Source organism: Humulus lupulus, chromosome 7 (genome assembly GCF_963169125.1).
Source record: "Humulus lupulus chromosome 7, drHumLupu1.1, whole genome shotgun sequence".
Lineage (NCBI taxonomy): Eukaryota > Viridiplantae > Streptophyta > Magnoliopsida > Rosales > Cannabaceae > Humulus > Humulus lupulus.
Genome location: NC_084799.1, coordinates 194409184 through 194427691, shown reverse-complemented (window position 1 = coordinate 194427691; position 18508 = coordinate 194409184). Strand labels below are relative to the sequence as shown.

General features: G+C 44.7%; 1 non-coding gene across 1 annotated transcript; it reads right to left on the bottom strand.

The window, feature by feature from the left end:
- Window positions 1-572: 572 nt before the first annotated feature.
- LOC133793054 (small nucleolar RNA R71) lies at window positions 573-679 on the bottom strand. Its single transcript, XR_009874516.1, has one exon. It is a non-coding gene; the product is annotated as a small nucleolar RNA R71 (small nucleolar RNA).
- Between the last annotated feature and the right edge of the window lie 17829 nt (window positions 680-18508).

Genomic DNA, 18508 nt, shown 5'->3' with positions numbered 1-18508 from the left:
TACACACTTGCGCTTATAATACTTACAAAATAAAAATATAATTATAATAAAAATTTATGCCACGAAATAGAGATGCACTAGGGAGATTCCCAAGAAAACAAGTAGAAGCTTTAGAAAACTCTCCTAGTTCGTCGTTTTCTTCCATTCGTTCAAATTCACCTGATTCCCCGAGACTTCCTGAACCACCCACGATGGCTCATCAAGATGAAGTCCAACCAAGAACGCTACAGGATTATTTACATCCAACGCATACAGCCACTCCTTCATGCATAATGTATCCCAACAATATGCCAAATTTCGATTTCAAACCTGGCATGATTAACCTCTTACCAACCTTCCATGGGTTGGAAAATGAGAGTCTGTACGTGCATATACGAGAATTCGAAGAGGTGGTGGCTACATTCAACGACCGAATTGATGTCACCAACATTGTGAGATTGAAATTATTTCCTTTCTCTCTCAAAGACAAAGCAAAAAGTTGGTTGTATTCTGTAAGGCCTAGATCTATCGGAACATGGGACGAACTGACAAAAGCATTTTTTGCCAAATATTTTCTGCTCCATAAGACTAGCAGCCTTAAGAGGAAAATCTCTACCTTCATCCAGAAAGACCATGAAACTTTCCATCAGGTCTGGGAGAGGTTTAGAGATTTGATAAATCAATGCCCATATCATGGATAGGAAAGTTGGTGTCTGATCAGCTATTTCTATGACGGTCTCACAAACAAACAAAGACAATTTGTACAAATGATGTGCAATGGAGAATTCCTTCAAAAAGATCCTGATGAAGCTTTCTAGTACCTCGACGATCTCGCTGAAAAGTCCTACACATGGAATGGACCGAGTCCTATGGACAAGCCACGATCAACTGGAATCTACCAATTGAGGGAAGATGACAACGTCAAAATCCAAATTGAATCATTGAGACAACAATTTGAGGCTTTCAAATCTCAAGAAGGTAGAGGAATCCACAAGGCTGCAAAGGTAGAGACACGAGATCCATGCTTCATCTGTGGAGGGACGGAACATCAACCGCAAGAGTACCCAACTCTTGGTGAGTTAAGAGGAGGAAATGAGGAACAATGCAATGCTTTAGGGGATTACAAGAAGCCTTATAACCCTTTCTCAAACACTTACAATCTCGGTTGGCGCAACCATCCAAATTTCAACTGGAAGGATTCAAACCAAGCATTTGGGAGCCAATGGAGGCCTGAGCAGCAACAACCGCCAAAAGCATACATTGCTCCTCAAAATAACATGCAGTCAAGTAATTCTCTTGAGAATACTTTGCAAATACTTGCGCAAACACAAATAGCCTCAACTCAAGAGCTTAAATCTTGTTTCACACAAATGGTAGAGGAAATGAAAGACATAAAAATCCAAATGACAAAGCTAAACACTACTTTGGCAATTCAAGAGCATGGTACACTTCCCGCTCAACCTCTAATCCATCAAAAAGGGCAACACATGGCACAAACCTCCTCCTCTCCAGATACAAATTTCAAAGAGGTTAATGCCATCTCTACTCGAAGTGGTCAAAGTACGGTTTCACCGTTAACTAAGACAACGAGTACGTCAATGCCCGCTCCAGATGATGATATGCCAATAAGCATTCTAGTAAATGCATCCTTTCCTCAAGCTTTGAAATCCACTGGAAAGGTACTGGAAAATCATGGTGAAATCCTAGACCTTTTACACAAGTGAAGATCAATTTGCCATTATTGCATGTGATCAAATAAGTGTCGGCTTATGCCAAGGTTATCAAGGATTTATGCACTGTTAAAAGAAAGCACCATGTTAAGAAAACTGCATTCTTGGCAGAACAAGCTAGCGCGGTAATTGACTGCAAGACACCGCCTAAGTACAAAGATCCTGGTTGTCCCACCATCTCATGCCAAATTGGGGAACAGGAATTTGGTCAAGCCCTTCTAAACTTATGAGCAAGTGTAAATCTCATTTCATATTCAATATACTTGCAATTAGGTCTAGGAGAACTCAAGCCCACATCTGTGGTGCTACAACTAGCCGATCGACCAATCAAGAAACCTCGGGGAATAGTAGAAGACGTTCTAATTCAAATTGAAAAAATCTATTACTTTGTTGATTTTCTCATCTTGGACACTCAATCTGAAGTGAGTATAGAGTCCAAAATTCTCATCATTCCTGGTAGACCTTTCCTCACAACAACAAATGCACTCATTAACTGTAGGAATGGTCTCATGAAAATCTCTTTCGGGAACATGACTCTAGAAGTGAATGTTTTCCACATCAGCAAACAGCCACCTGATAACGATGAGTGTTTCCAATCATATCTGATCGATACACTTATTTCAGAAGAGGTCGAAGCGAAATACACATCTAATCATTTTAATCACCTCTTCCAACTTTTAGAAAGTTCTGAGCCCGATGAGTCTAAAATAAACCCTAAAATATGCAAACATTCACAGGCTAGAAGAACCATGTTTTGGAATCCAATCTTTGAGGAACTCCCTCAAGATCGAGAAACATCAAAACCCTCCATTGAAAAAGCTCCTCAACCAAAGTTGGCCCAACTTCCCAAGGGTCTTAAGCATGTTTTCCTGGGAGCTGTCAACACTTTTCCTGTCATAATATCTTCCAAGATCAATGCCACACAAGAGCGCAAACTCATCAATGTGTTGCAAGAACAAAGAGATGCATTAGGATGGGTGATAGCTGACATCAAAGGTATTAGTCCTTTAATTTTCTCCCATCACATTCAATTGGAAGACGGGGCTATACCACGTCGTGACCCTCAAAGAAGACTAAACTCAACGATGAAGGAAGTAGTTAAGACTGAAGTTGTAACGCCTTGGATAGCCAAGACCGTTACACTGTGTGTTTATAAAATGCCAGACTTGCTAATCAAGTCATTTAAATAAAATCGTGTTATTGAAACTATTAAGGAACTAGGGTTAAAAGCGTTTTGGTCTCAAAAGCCACATTTCCATTAAAAAGTATTATCTGTTACATGGGATCCCAAAAATATTAAGTTCAAAGACCGTTTACAAAAGACCCAAGGTTTATTTACAATAACTGGCCATACTAAGGCAAAATAAGCTGTTAGGTGATCCCTGTCCTGATCCACTCCTTGACCGTGGCGGTCGAACCGCTGGCTATGTACATTCCACCTCGGAGCTCTCCGCCTCAGGCTTGGTCCAGCTTGCCCTTGCCTTTACCTGCACCACGTAGCACCCGTGAGCCAAGGCCCAGCAAGAAAACACAACAACAACAGAGCATGAACAATTAGCAGACAAGTCAATATCTCACATTGCACCACATAAACTCAAATACATCACCAGTCAGTATAGACAAGTATTCCACATACTAGGCATTTCAGTTCATAACATTCATAATTCACAAACGATAACCAGGGCTAGCGCTCTCAGGCTGCTCCCTCCGTTATCCTGTTATTCTTGGCTACCAATGGCCAGTTCGCGCCCTGTGCACTAATATCAAGTACGACACTCTTAGGCCGCTTTTACATGTCCCTTGGTGTGATACCAACATTGACACGACACAATTCTTGGGAGCACTTAGTCCCATCACCAACATTTATCCGGGTGCAGGTTTCTTACCTTTCAATTCACTGGTTTCCGATACCACAAAGCCGCGAGCACGGTCCTCTACCCCGAGCCTCTCCAAAGTCCTAATCACAACACAAATGAAACATCCTTTGTCACTAATCAATCCAAACCTACCTCCCCGGAACCAATCCCACACTTTCGGTACCCCTAAATCCCTAAAACAATGCACCGAAGACATCCCCCAAACCCCCGGAGCAAAGGCTCAAAATTGCAAATTCTAACATCCTGAAATTGGCCTAGCGCCACGGCGCTGCCCTATAGGGCCGCGACGCCCAACAAGTCAGAGAACACACACACCGCCCAGAAACAGCCTTGCGCCGCGGCGCTCCTTCGCGAGCCCATAATTCTGGGTTTTTCCCCTGCGTTTTCCCGAACTCAAACCACTCCAAATCACCCCAAACTTATACCTAAGCCTCAAAACCAACTCAAAACCCCAAATAGACCTCACTACAACCTAGAAACATCATACCCTAGCTCAATTACACAATCATTCCCAAAATTCACTCTTGAGTTCCATGCCTTAGTAACCCAAACCAGAAAGTTAAAACTTAAACCTAAACCCAAACTAAACTTCAAATTCCCTAATCCATAACAGAAACAAGCTTTACAATTAAACAGAATCCTTACCTTAAGTGAAGAGTCCAACCTCTAGCTTCCTTGCTTCCAGCTCCAAGTCAAGCTTTATAATCCCACAAGCTGAGTTTCCACAAATATCCATAACTATCCTTGAGTTCCCATATTCAATCTCTGAAAATCCAAACTTAAATTCAACAAAGAAAAGTTATAATCCTTACCTCTGTATAACCTTGGCCTTAGCTTGATTTTGATAACTTCAAACCCTTTGATTCTCCTTCCAAGAGCCAAATTCAGCTTTCTTCTTCTCCTTGTCTTTTGCTTTATTTCTAGGTCTCAAAATTCAGCATAAACCTATCTTCCCAAAGTGTTATACGTACTTGTATTTTCCTTCAGCTGAAACTTACCTAAACCACTGCCAAAAGACCACTTTATCCCTCCTCAATTATCCCTTTCTAACTAAACCTCAAGGGCACTCTTGTCCTTTTACTAGCTTTACAATTCTACCACCTCTCCAACAAAACTTGTTACTCTCTATGGTTACTAACAGTTACACAAGTTACCAAATCACCAGTTACCGCTATCTAGCTTTCTAGGACCGTCTCGGCACGTGCATCACATTGATATCACCACACCCACGTGGTACGATTCACATATCATAATTATCACATAACATAATACACATAGTCATATAACATGCTTAAAATCATAATCATGCATCTTAATCATAAAAACCACACATAATCTCCATTATGCCCTCCAGGCACACTAATCAAGGCCCTTAAGCCTTATTAGTGAATTTGGGTCGTTACAACTATCCCCTCCTAATGAGAATTTCGTCCTCGAAATTTACCTGAACAACTCCGGATACTGATCCCGCATAGCTGTCTCAAGCTCCCAAGTCGCCTCCTCGACCTTACTATTCCTCCACAACACTTTAACCAGAGGAATCATCTTATTTCGCAACACCTTATCCTTTCGATCCAAGATCTGAACTGGTTGCTCTTCATAAGCCAAATTTGCCTGTAACTCCGGATCTTCATGCCTCAACACATGAGTCACATCTGAGACATACTTCCGAAGCATGGAGACATGAAACACGTCATGAACTCCAGACAACGATGGCGGCAAAGCTATTCTGTAAGCCACCTGACCAATCCTTTCCAGGATCTCAAATGGTCCAATGAATCTAGGTCTTAGCTTGCCCTTCTTACCAAACCTCCTCACCCCTCGCAGAGGTGAAACTCGAAGGAAGACATGGTCCCCAACCTGAAACTCCACATCCCTACGCTTAGGATCAGCGTAGCTCTTCTGCCTACTCTGAGACGCGAGCATCCTAGCCCGGATCTTCTCTATGGCCTCACTTGTCTTCTGTACCATATCTGGCCCAAAATATCTCCTCTCACCCATCTCATCCCAATGGATAGGTGATCTACACTTCCTCCCATACAACATCTCATAGGGAGCCACTCCAATCGTTGACTGATAACTATTGTTGTATGAGAATTCAATTAATGGAAGGTACTTACTCCATGAACCCTCAAAGTCAATCACACAAGCTCTGAGCATATCCTCCAACACCTGGATCGTCCTCTCAGACTGTCCATCAGTCTGAGGATGAAAGGCTATACTAAACTTCAACTGAGTTCCCAAAGCTTTCTGTAAACTACCCCAAAACTTGGAAGTGAAAATAAGATCTCGGTCTAACACTATTGACTTAAGAACCCCATGGAGACGTATGATCTCCCTCACATATAACTCAGCGTACTGATCCACAGTATAGGTCGATTTCACTGGAAGAAAATGGGCTGACTTGGTGTATCTATCCACTATCACCCACACCGAGTGATGAAGTCCCACTGTCCTGGGTAAGCCTCCCACAAAATCCATGGTAATGTCCTCCCATTTCCATTCAGGAATACCCAATGGCTGAAGCAACCCTACTGGTCGCTGATGCTCAGCCTTCACCTGCTGACAGGTCAAACATCTGGCAACGTACTCAACCACATCCCTCTTCATCCCGGGCCACCAATACAAAGTCCGTAGATCCTGATACATCTTCGTGGTACCCGGATGAAGTGAGTACGGCGTTGTATGAGACTCATCTAGTATCTCTCGTCTGATCCCCTCATCAGCTGGAACACAAATCCATCCCTGATACCGAAGTAAACCAACCTCAGAAACAGAATAATCCTTAGCTATTCCCGCTAAGACATCCTCTCTAACCCTCTGTAACTGAGTGTCTACCAACTGTCCTTCTCTGATCCGCTCTAGCAGGGTCGACTGTAGAGTCATATTAGCCAACCGGCCCACCACAAACTCTATCCCTGCTCTAACCATCTCATCAGCCAACTCCCTCGAGATCTGAACAGCACTATATAACTGACCTGGACCTCTGCGGCTCAATGCATCCGCCACCACATTGGCTTTCCCCGGATGGTAAAGAATATCACAATCATAGTCCTTTACTAGCTCTAGCCAACGCCTTTGTCTCATATTCAGGTCCTTCTGTGTAAAGAAATACTTCAGGCTCTTATGATCAGTGTACACCTCGCACTTCTCCCCATAAAGATAACGCCGCCAAATCTTCAGTGCAAAAACCACTACTGCCAGCTCTAAGTCATGAGTAGGATACCGCTGCTCATACTCCTTCAACTGTCGTGACGCATAAGCTATAACTTTTTCATTCTGCATCAACACACAGCCTAAGCCCAACCTCGATGCATCGCAATAAACAACAAACTTCCCTTCCCCCGAAGGCAGACTCAACACTAGCGCTGTAATAAGTCGTCGCTTCAATTCCTGAAAAACTGTCTTCACACTTGTTTGACCAGATGAACTTCAAATTCTTTCTTGTCAATTCTGTCATGGGTGCTACTATCTTCGAGAAGCCCTCAACAAATCGCCTATAGTACCCTGCTAATCCCAAAAAACTCCGCACCTCCGAGGCGTTCCTTGGCCTCGGCTAATCTCTAACTGCCTCTATCTTAGACGGATCCACTTTAATCCCATCTGCACCTACAATGTGTCCAAGGAATGTCACTTCAGGTAACCAGAACTCACACTTCTTAAACTTAGCATACAACTGATGCTCCCTCAACCTCTGAAGAACCTGTCGGAGATGAAACTCGTGCTCTGTCTCTGAACTGGAATACACCAAGATGTCGTCGATGAAGACTATCACAAACTGATCTAGAAAATCCCTGAACACCCTGTTCATTAAGTCCATAAAGGCTGCTGGGGCATTGGTCAAACCAAAAGACATGACCAAGAACTCATAATGCCCATACCATGTCCGGAAGGCCGTCTTAGGTATGTCCTCATCCTTGATCCTCAGCTGGTGATAACCAGATCGAATGTCAATCTTTGAGAACACCATCTTACCCTGCAGCTGATCAAACAAGTCATCAATCCTTGGTAGGGGATACTTATTCTTTATTGTTAACTTGTTCAATTCTCGGTAGTCAATACACATCCTCAGAGTCCCGTCCTTCTTCTTAACAAACAAAACTGGAGCACCCCACGGCGAATAGCTAGGTCTGATGAACCCCAAATCCAAAAGCTCCTACAGCTGTATCTTTAACTCTTTCAGTTCTGCCGGTGCCATCCTATATGGTGCCCTCGACACTGGCTCTGTCCCTGGTGCTAACTCAATAATGAACTCAATCTCTCTACGCGGCGGCAATCCAGGTAAATCCTCAGGGAACACATCCAAGAACTCACAAACCAATCTGGTGTCCTCCGGTCCAACTGGTAAAACTCTGGTGGTATCCACCACACTAGCCAAGAAGCCTATACATCCACCCTGTAACAAATCTCTGGCTCTCAATGCAGATATCCTGGGTACGCGGGGTCCATGCACCGCTCCCACAAAGACGAAGGGATCTTCGCCCTCTAGCTCAAAAGTTACCATCTTCTTCCTACAGTCAATGGTAGCTCCATATCTAACCAACCAATCCATACCTAGAATCATATCAAAGTCCCCCATACTCAACTCAATCAAGTCTACTGATAACTCCCTACCATCAACCATCACTGGCAGTGCTCTAATCCACCTCCTAGATACTACCAGCTCACCTGTAGGCAATATAGTCCCAAACCCTGAAGCACTATACTCACTAGGCTTACACAGTCTATCAATCACCCTATCAGATACAAATGAATGCGTAGCACCAGAATCAATCAAAACAGTAAAGGGAGTGCCAGCACTAGAAAGCTGACCTGTCACTACCGAGGGACTAGCCCGGCCTCTGCCTGCGTCAGGGTGAACACTCGTGCTGGAGTCAAGCTGTCCACCTTTCCTATCTCTCCCTTCTTCACCGTCGGGCAATCTTTCCTGAGGTGTCCCACCACCCCACACACATAGCAGGCCTTAGCCCGACATTCGCCCGGATGGCGTTTCCTGCACCTTGTGCACTCTGGATAAGTCCTCCACGAATCACCGCCTCCCTGACGGCCACCCTGAGTACCCCGACCTCCCCTATCAAACCTAGGAGCGACTGGAGCATCAGGAGTCTTTCTTTTCAGATCACTGGAGCCTCCACCCCTACCATAACCAAAGTATGGAGGCACCGCCCTGCGGCCCTCCCTTCTTGCAGCACTATCCCTCCATATCCTATTCTCCGCTTCCTTAGCGGTAAGAGCCCTCTCCACAGCCTGGGCATAAGTAGTCATTCGAGGAACTGTGGTAATTCTTACATCTCGGGCTATCATAACATTCAGCCCTCTAACAAATCTGTCCAGCCTAGCTGCATCAGTAGGCACAAGATCTGGTGCGAACTTCGCAAGTCTGTCGAACTTCAAGGCATACTCTGTAACTGTCATACTGCCCTGAACCAGCCCCACGAACTCATTCACTTTCGCTGCCCTGATGGCAACGTTATAATACTTCTGATTAAACAAATCCTTAAACCCTTCCCAAGTCAGTGTAGCAACTTCTCTAGTCTGTGATACCACCTCCCACCAGATTTGGGCATCATCCCTCAACATATAGGTGGCACAGTCCACCCTGTCATGTCCTTCCACTCTCATAAAATCAAGAATGGTAGTGATCAAAGTCATCCACTGTTCAGCTTTCAGTGGATCTGGTCCACCCTCAAAGGTCGGGGGCTGTTGCTTTCTGAACCGCTCATACAACGGTTCCATCCTGTTCCCAACATCAAGTGGTTGTACCACAGGTACTAACGCCGGTGGCACAGTAGAGGCAATACTCCCAGATGGAGCCTGCTGCAAAATTCGGATCTGTTCGTCTTAGCTCTGAAGCCTAGCTTGCATTTTTGCCATTAACTGCTGCCAGTTCTCAGGGACTGGCGGAGGGGTCGGGCCCTAGTCATCATCTCTAGCCCCTGACCTGCCGGCTAGTCGTGTGGATTTCCTTGAACGCATAACTATTCAAGTCAATCTGCAATCAACGACTCGGCAATTAGGCTATGATGACAGGGTAATAATATTTCCATAACCCATCACTGAAACTCCACTCATTCACAAGCAATCAAAGTATAGCAATTTATCCAAATATTCATCCACATACACAGCAATGCTAATAAGCACGCCTCAATAACATCATGCAATAGTCAAGGGCCAGGCCCTATCAGTATCTCATGCTCCCTATTCATCAAGCAGATATCAACAATCATATCTCACTCAAATCATTTAAGCACATAATCATGCATACACAATTACCAAACCCTGAGTTGAGCTTGTCTCCCGCGACGAAAGTACATATCCAGCCAGTCTTCAGGACCCATAAACCTAGGACGCTCTGATACCAAGTTGTAACGCCCTGGATAGCCAAGACCATTACACTATGTGTTTATAAAGTGCCAGACTTGCTAATCAAGTCATTTAAATAAAATCGTGTTATTGAAACTATTAAGGAACTAGGGTTAAAAGCGTTTTGGTCTCAAAAGCCACATTTCCATTAAAAAGTATTATCTGTTACATGGGATCCCAAAAATATTAAGTTCAAAGACCGTTTACAAAAGACCCAAGGTTTATTTACAATAACCGGCCATACTAAGGCAAAATAAGCTGTTAGGTGATCCCTGTCCTGATCCACTCCTTGACCGTGGCGGTCGAACCGCTGGCTATGTACATTCCACCTCGGAGCTCTCCGCCTCAGGCTTGGTCCAGCTTGCCCTTGCCTTTACCTGCACCACGTAGCACCCGTGAGCCAAGGCCCAGCAAAAAAACACAACAACAACAGAGCATGAACAATTAGCAGACAAGTCAATATCTCACATTGCACCACATAAACTCAAATACATCACCAGTCAGTATAGACAAGTATTCCACATACTAGGCATTTCAGTTCATAACATTCATAATTCACAAACGATAACCAGGGCTAGCGCTCTCAGGCTGCTCCCTCCGTTATCCTGTTATTCTTGGCTACCAATGGCCAGTTCGCGCCCTGTGCGCTAATATCAAGTACGACACTCTTAGGCCGCTTTTACATGTCCCTTGGTGTGATACCAACATTGACACGACACAATTCTTGAGAGCACTTAGTCCCATCACCAACATTTATCCGGGTGCAGGTTTCTTACCTTTCAATTCACTGGTTTCCGATGCCACGAAGCCGCGAGCACGGTCCTCTACCCCGAGCCTCTCCAAAGTCCTAATCACAACACAAATGAAACATCCTTTATCACTAATCAATCCAAAGCTACCTCCCCGGAACCAATCCCACACTTTCGGTACCCCCAAATCCCTAAAACAATGCACCGAAGACATCCCCCAAACCCCCGGAGCAAAGGCTCAAAATTGCAAATTCTAACATCCTGAAATTGGCCTAGCGCCGCGGCGCTACCCTATAGGGCCGCGGCGCCCAGCAAGTCAGAGAGCACACACACCGCCCAGAAACAGCCTTGCGCCGCGGCGCTCCTTCGCGAGCCCAAAATTCTGGGTTTTTCCCCTGCGTTTTCCCGAACTCAAACCACTCCAAATCACCCCAAACTTATACCTAAGCCTCAAAACCAACTCAAAACCCCAAATAGACCTCACTACAACCTAGAAACATCATACCCTAGCTCAATTACACAATCATTCCCAAAATTCACTCTTGAGTTCCATGCCTTAGTAACTCAAACCAGAAAGTTAAAACTTAAACCTAAACCTAAACCCAAACTAAACTTCAAATTCCCTAATCCATAACAGAAACAAGCTTTACAATTAAACAGAATCCTTACCTTAAGTGAAGAGTCCAACCTCTAGCTTCCTTGCTTCCAGCTCCAAGTCAAGCTTTATAATCCCACAAGCTGAGTTTCCACAAATATCCATAACTATCCTTGAGTTCCCATATTCAATCTCTGAAAATCCAAACTTAAATTCAACAAAGAAAAGTTATAATCCTTACCTCTGTATAACCTTGGCCTTAGCTTGATTTTGATAACTTCAAACCCTTTGATTCTCCTTCCAAGAGCCAAATTCAGCTTTCTTCTTCTCCTTGTCTTTTGCTTTATTTCTAGGTCTCAAAATTCAGCATAAACCTATCTTCCCAAAGTGTTATACGTACTTGTATTTTCCTTCAGCTGAAACTTACCTAAACCACTGCCAAAAGACCACTTTATCCCTCCTCAATTATCCCTTTCTAACTAAACCTCAAGGGCACTCTTGTCCTTTTACTAGCTTTACAATTCTACCACCTCTCCAACAAAACTTGTTACTCTCTATGGTTACTAACAGTTACACAAGTTACCAAATCACCAGTTACCGCTATCTAGCTTTCTAGGACCGTCTCGGCACGTGCATCACATTGATATCACCACACCCACGTGGTACGATTCACATATCATAATTATCACAAAACATAATACACATAGTCATATAACATGCTTAAAATCATAATCATGCATCTTAATCATAAAAACCACACATAATCTCCATTATGCCCTCCAGGCAGACTAATCAAGGCCCTTAAGCCTTATTAGTGAATTTGGGTCGTTACAGAAGTCTTGAAACTTCTTGATTCTGGAATAATCTATCATGTTGCTGACAGTAAATGGGTTAGCCCAACTCAGTTTGTTCCCAAGAAATCAGGGGTAACAGTGGTACAAAATGAAAAAGGGGATCTTGTTCCTACCAAGGTCACAACTAGGTGGCGCATGTGCATTGATTATAGAAAATTAAATGCAGCCACCCGCAAAAACCATTTTCCACTTCCATTCATCGATCAAATATTCGAACATGTGGCGGGTCATCCTTTCTATAGTTTTCTCGATGGTTATTCAGGGTATTACCAAATCGAGATTGCCTTAGAAGATCAAGATAAGACCACATTCACTTTTCCTTTTGGTACTTTTGCCTTCCAGCATATGCCATTTTGCCTGTGCAATGCTCCAGCCACTTTCCAGCGATGCATGATGAGCATATTTAGTGATATGATCGAGAAATGTATGGAAGTATTCATGGATGATTTGACAGTCTTTGGAGATTCCTTTGAATCAAGCTTTCTCAATTTAGAGTATGTGCTTAAACGTTGCAAAGAGAAAGGCTTGGTACTCAACTGGGAAAAGTGTCATTTCATGGTGCCATCAGGCATAGTCTTGGGGCATGTTGTGTCGGAACGAGGAATCGAGGTTGATCAATCAAAGATTGAACTCATATCAAAGCTGTTGTTGACGCCGTTTTTCGTCAACAGTGAAAAAAGAGCACGAAATCAGTAAATAGTTATGGCCAGAAAAATACAATAAGACAAACAGGATTTTTTACGTGGTTCAGCAGTTAACTCTGCCTAGTCCACGAGTCTTTGTTATTTAGAACTTAAGATGATTTTTGGAAATTATTCAAGAACGAATTCTCTAGAGTTTCTCCCAAGATCACAAAAATTCGGTTCTCTACAATGGTGCAAATCTCCTCTATTTATAGAGGAGATTTCATAATACTATCCCACACATTTCGGGAAGTTATTCTGTATATGTAAATAAATTTAATGGCATTAAAAGCCTGTAACTCCTATATATAAAGAAACGTCCCCTGAAGATCAGGGGGCGTATAACTGAATAATAAATACCCCTTTATTATAGGGGATTTACAACAATGAATGTAGACAGCGTCTCTCCAAAATGACTCACTAGGGTATTCAAAGTTATCAATCTACATCGTCAGTGTCGCGCCCACCCAGGTCTCTTAATGACTTCCGAGTTGTAGCGATTTCCCCGAGATCATGTGGCTCCGAGCTCACACTTATGTCAGGCTTGGAACCCCTGATCTGAGGTCATCCGAGAATAGACGTACTTTGATGTTTGTCTTTCGAGCTTGTGAGGATTTCGAGGCTACCATCTCCGAGGTTGCCCCCTGCTTTGCAGGTTCGGTGCCTAGGTTGCGGACACGTGTTCCAGACATTACGAGCCCCTTCCTGATGAATCCATCTTTCGAGATCACAATTCTTAAGGCTCGAAATCTGGGTGTAACATTTTGCCCCCTCAAAAGTATTTGTTCGAATCCTATGAGAAGGAAACTTTTGAACTACTTTCTTCGGGAACCGCACCGTCATACATACTTAAGGGTGGACGCGTGTCAGTTGGGTATTGCTCATCCAAGGTACTCGAGTACCTTGGAAATCCGCCCCCGATCGTTCGCCTGCCACCTTTTCGGTGCCATCTTGTCATTTGTCCCTGGCCGTCAGATTTTATAAGGATTCTGGCCAATGGCTCAGATTAATCACTTTTTTTATCGCTTTTTACTATCTATATATAAAGCCCTGGTCATCTTCTTCCTCTTATTTTACACTCATCAGAGAAAAAAAAAAGAAGAGACAAAACCAGAAGCCATCCCAGAGAGCTTTTTGCTTTTGCATGTTTTCCCAGCCGAAGAAACAAAGGACTGCCAGCTTGTTCGAGACCGTAAGGCTATACCTGCAGCCTCTCCTTCAATCAATGATTTCTCTGCAATCTCCATCATTGTGTAAGTATCTGATGATCTTTTCGTTTTCCTTTACGCTGGTTTCTGTCTGTGTTGTTCTTTTATTTTTGGGAATGCACTGGTTTATTTTTTAGTTTGACATGCTAGGAGGCTCTGGCCGATAGGCATTTAAGTTTAAGTTTTTACGCTAGGTTTAAGTCACTGGTTCTAAATCCAGTTTTGATGTAGAACAAGCTCAAATAGGGTCTCTTTTTTCTGGGTTTTCAAAATTTAAAAGACATCTTGCACACCAAGATATCGAGTACAAAATATTGGTTTTAAAGAATGCACTATGCCCAAGACTACCATTTCTAAATAACCATCACCTATTTCCCTTATATTTCGGGATTCTCAAGAATTAGATCCACTCCCTTCCTTTTTCTCGTAGAATACACGTTCTGACCCTTAATCGGGCTTCCAGGATCGAGCTCGTTTCGTACCCAAGCACTTTCCGAGCTTGTCTTGCCAAGCTCGTAATTCTTGAATCCTTGCATGCATGGCCCTCGCCATTTTTTCTTTCTCGCTAGATGTCACAGAATCTGGAAAGACGGTGGGGGTCGTTGCTGGCAATTCTGTATTCGCCAAAAGCTCCGAGCCCAGAATCTCTGTTTGCTTGGAACCAGCGTCTGATTCGTGAATACAATCTCTCGCGCGAACAGGAAGAAACCCGAGCTCACTATCGCCGCCAAATCGTCGAGGTCATAGAAAAGAAGAGGAGAATCCTTCGAGAGGCTCTTTATCCGGAAACTGATTCAGGGCCCAGGCCGATCCCTCTCGACCCTAGGCTAAAAGTGACCATCGCATACAACCCGGGGGAGCTTCAGTTCTCACTAATGGGGGAGCCCTCTACCTCGCATCCGAGGAGGGAGTTCTTCGAGGCCGAGCACTACTGGAGCTCGGTAACCTCGTTAGGTCAGATAAATGATATCCTGGCCTTCCATGGTCTCAGACTGTCCAGCTCCTTGAGGTGCCGAGCTCCTACCTCACAAGAGCGAAGCTGTCGCGCCCCAAAAGATGGAAATCCTGATAACAAACTGAGGTACGCGGCTTGGAGCCAGGAGCATATGAAGGCAGGAGCGTTACTGCCTTTGAAGTCTTTCTTCAAGGACTTCACAAACTTTGTTGGGTTGGCTCCATTCCAGCTCAACACTAATTCTTACAGGGTTCTGTCTGCCCTGAAGTCATTGTACCATGAGTTGAAGTGGGAAGGACCCACGCCAGAAGAGATCTTGTATCTCTTTTGTTTGAAAAGCAATCCCTCCAGAGCTCGGGGAGGGGACGGCTTCTACTATCTTTCGAGCTACCCCAAGGAGAAAAAGGTGTCCAAGGATCTTCCCAACCATCCTCCTGACTTTAAGAAGGCCTTCTTCTGGACAGATGGCCTGTCCCCGTCTCAATACTATTCATTTAGACGGATTCGTAAGTACCCCAACCTTCTTTATCTCTGCGCTCGAACTTTTATCTGTAGGCTCGTACTTAGTTGAAATGTGTTTTATTTTCCAGCCAACTATCATCATCCTACTCCCACTGACGTGATGAAGGAGCATAGAGAGGCTCTACTCCAACTCCCTTATGGCAGGAGGTCCCTCTCATATCTCTTGCATGAGAGTAAGCTCCGAGCTTGCGGGCTTTTGGGAGATGGCCAGTCCACCTCAGATTGGTCCAACAAAAAGTACGACCTCTGGGAGCTCGTGCCTTTGCCAACAGGCATCCTCCCTTCAAGGAGAGAGGCGAGGCCCCCGCCTCCAGTTCGCAGACGGAGCCCGCAGTCGGGGAACGAGGCCAACAACGAAGCCTCGAGCTCGGGCTCGGATGATCAAGGTACAGTCATCCTAAGCTCGAAAATGTGGTCCCCCACTGTGACAGTCAGAATCCCGTGATCCGTAAGGGGAAAGACCGGGTAAGCTGTGCAATCCCACACCGCCTAGGGAAGGTCAAGTGTGATGATTCTAAGACTGTGTAGGTATGGGACTACATAGTTGAAGAGGGCTTAAATGGATTGATGGGTACTACCTATATCAACAAGATGCATCTTCTTTTTGGTAGCCCATCACTTGAGAACTCCAAAGTTAAGCGTGCTTGACCTGGGGTAATCTAGGGATGGGTGACCTCCTGGGAAGTATTCCTAGGAAGCATGTGAGTGAGGACAAAGCACGCTGAAAAGACTCGTGTTGGTTTGTAGGGCCAGTCGTCATTCCAAAAAGCAGTCATAGTGACGTGGGGCGTCACAAATGGTATCAGAGCCTTGACCCAGTCGGAAGTGTGGCCGACAGGGACGTCGAGCCCGTAAGGGGGGGTGATTGTGACAGTCAGAATTCCGTGATCTGTAAGGGGAAAGACCGGGTAAGCTGTGCAATCCCACACCGCCTGGGGAAGGTCAAGTGTGATGATTCTAAGACTGTGTAGGTATGGGACTATATATTTGAAGATGGCTTAAATGGATTGATGGGTACTACCTATATCAACAAGATGCATCTTCTTTTCGGTAGCCCATCACTTGAGAACTCCAAAGTTAAGCGTGCTTGACCTGGGGTAATCTAGGGATGGGTGACCTCCTGGGAAGTTTTCCTAGGAAGCATGTGAGTGAGGACAAAGCATGCTGAAAAGACTCGTGTTGGTTTGTAGGGCCAGTCGTCATTCCAAAAAGCAGCCATAGTGACGTGGGGTGTCACACCCACCCTATTAAAACAAAAACCCAATAGGTTAGTATTATGCAAGGATGATAGGGACCATTTCTATATATGGACTTGGGTAGATGATCGGGTTCATAGGTTTGATAGTTGGCTCGGGAAGTATGACACTATGTACAGTCTGAACGAGGTGTGGGACGGAATAGCCATCCAATATGGGACCAATGACTATAGGGACCTTTCGAGGTTGACATCCACATATAGGGAAGGTACTCCCCCCGCCTCTTCTAAAGATGGGAGAATTTCATGGTCTCCGAGCTCAAGCTCGGGGGAGAATTCCAGTTAGGTCTTTCTCCACTTGGTTTTTTTTTTTTTATATCTTCCAAGTTTGCTGGCACTATGCTTAACCTCAATTGGAAATGTGCAGGTGCTATGGATTCCAACCTCAAAAATATCCTCGAGAGTAGCGGTGCCAAGAGGAGCAAACGCCCTAGGGGGTCGCGAAAGGTTGACCGGCCTGCCAAGGTCCTTAAGAGGACCGAAAAGACACCTCCTCCCCAGGCTCCGCCTGCCACGAGTTCCACTGTGGTGCTGACCTCACAGGTTGGTGCCTCCGTTATGGCCGAGCCTCAACCTCCTGTAGTGGTTCACCCGACACTCGGTCCACTTCCCAAAAAGCCTTCTGCTTCTCTAACTCGCAAGCTGTCAGCTTCTACTCCCGTTGAGGAGTATGTAATTGACAATGCTTCTGGATCCCATGGGGCTACACTGGCTTCGGACGTCTTGTCCCGAGTGGGCCAGAGTTTTAGCAGTTTCGACGCTCCACAATGGCACTTTTTGAACAACGCCCGAGACTGTATCGCCCTCTATGAGAAGAGTATCGAGCTTGCCGCCGCGATAACTTTTCGTCCCCCCTTTTTCTTTTTCTTAGTTATATTTATAGACGGCCCGAGTGTTAATGATGATTTTTTTTTTTGTGTGTCAGACTCTTGCTGTTTTTGCCCAGCTCAACTATAAGTTGAACAACGAGATCCATTCGAGCAAGTCCTATGCTCAGGAGGCGAAGGATCTTCAACTCAAACTGAGTGATGACCTAAGGGCAGCAAATGCAAAGCTTGAGGCAGGAGCCGAGGAGCTTAAGGCCAAGGCATCCGAGCTTAAGAAGCTGAATGCTAGGCTCGTGGAGCTTGAGAAGGAGAATGCCAGGCTCGTGGAGCTTGAGAAGGAGAACACTCAGCTCCAAGAGGCTAACAAAAAGCTCGAAGAAGACCAGGCCGCCACTTTTGATATAATTGAGGGTGAAAAGGATCGCCTCCTTGCCGAGTATAAAGAGAAGAAGGACCAGGCGGTTGATTTGGCCATGTACAGAATGTGGGCCAATAATGAAGACCTCGATACCAGCTTCCTAGGTCCTCTTGAGGCAAAGCTCCTTGATAAGTGGAATGCTCGGCTTGAGGCGGAGGAGACTACTCGGGAGGCCGCCAGCGAGGTTGCTCAGAAGGATAGTCATGCTATTCGTCCTGAGGGGTCAAATTCCACTGATGCTGAGAAGGCCAAGGAAACTGATCCTTCTTGAACCTCACCTCGGGGCTGCGTCCCCTTATTTTTGTAATTGTTTTATTTTATGCCCGTAGGGCTGATACAATTTCTTTTTCTTTTAATACTCATGCTTTTTATTTCTTGGTTTGAAATATTTTGCACATTTTATATTAAAGAATCGCATATGTTTATTTATTCGTATAAACATAGTTTGGATTTAGGCTCGAAGCTCAATGCATTCATGCACAGTTTGCTCGAA